Genomic DNA, 1,480 nt, shown 5'->3' on the forward strand with positions numbered 1-1,480 from the left:
AAAAAAAAAAAAAAAAAAAAAAAAAAAAAAAAAAAAAAAAGGGTGAAATGAAGCAGAAGTCGATGAAACTCAGAAAAGCAGTAGATTGCCCAGGGTAAAGTGATGAACAGAGATTTATAAGGCAAACGGAAGCAATTAGAACGCAGGTGCTGTGAACCTTGCTCAGAGGTCTGAACAGAGGCAAAGAATCACGTCTAAAGAGGATTCCGTGAAGCCAAAAAAGACACTTTCTAGTCTTAAAGGATACATGCTACTCTGAAGATTGAACAGTTATGAGTCTATTAAATAACAGTGACTATATCATATAAAAATGACAATAGATGCAAGAAGAAATAGTAGCACATTGATAGAAGGTGATTTTAACCGGCCGCCCTTAATATAAGGCAGCAAGTTTGAACACAAAAATAAGTTAAGCTACAGATGCTCTAAATGATCCAGTGTGCTACTCTTTCTCTGCACGTTTTTACCTGACCCTGCATTAGGATTGTTAGACTTGCGCTTTTTCAGCTATTATGGGCTACGGTTGTTTGTTAAAACAGCAAATTGGGGCGCCTGGGTGACTCAGTCGGTTAAGCGCCAGACTCTAAATCAGTATGGTAGGTATTTTAGATATGCATTGACTACTATATAGTGATAGTACAAAATATGCCTTCTTTTTTTTTTTTTCAACGTTTTCTTTTTTATTTATTTTTGGGACAGAGAGAGACAGAGCATGAACGGGGGAGGGTCAGAGAGAGGGAGACACAGAATCGGAAACAGGCTCCAGGCTCCGAGCCATCAGCCCAGAGCCTGACGCGGGGCTCGAACCCACGGACCGCGAGATCGTGACCTGGCTGAAGTCGGACGCTTAACCGACTGCGCCACCCAGGCGCCCCAAAATATGCCTTCTTTTTAACCACATTTGAAACCTCCACAAATATTGGATATCTAACATTTGGAAAAAGTAGAAATGTATGGATACTTTCTTATCTGGATGAAGTACATACATATATTTATGCATGTGTATGTATATATGTACATGTATCTATGTGTTTGTGAGGATTCTAAAGGTTTTACTTTGCAGAAAAAGTCCTAAGGTATTTCATTGGAATTATCTGCACTCCTTATTAACATTGTGCTGGTGGTATAGCCAATGTACTTAGGCTAAAAACTATAGATAGAAAGATATATAATATATATACATACACACACACATATTTAGATGCTCTAAATAATATATGTTTAATAATATATATGATATATATTATTTAATATATATTAATTAATTTAATATATATTAATTAATATATTGTATATATTTTATATATTTAATAATAAATATCTGTAATATAAATATATATATTTAACAATAAAGATCTATAATATAAATATATATATTTAATAATAAATATCTATAATATAAATATATATTTAATAATAAATATCTATAATATATATTTAATAATAAATGTATATAATCTAAATATATATATTTAGATTA

This window comes from Panthera uncia, chromosome B4, assembly GCF_023721935.1.
Source record: "Panthera uncia isolate 11264 chromosome B4, Puncia_PCG_1.0, whole genome shotgun sequence".
In the NCBI taxonomy this organism is placed as follows: Eukaryota; Metazoa; Chordata; class Mammalia; order Carnivora; family Felidae; genus Panthera; species Panthera uncia.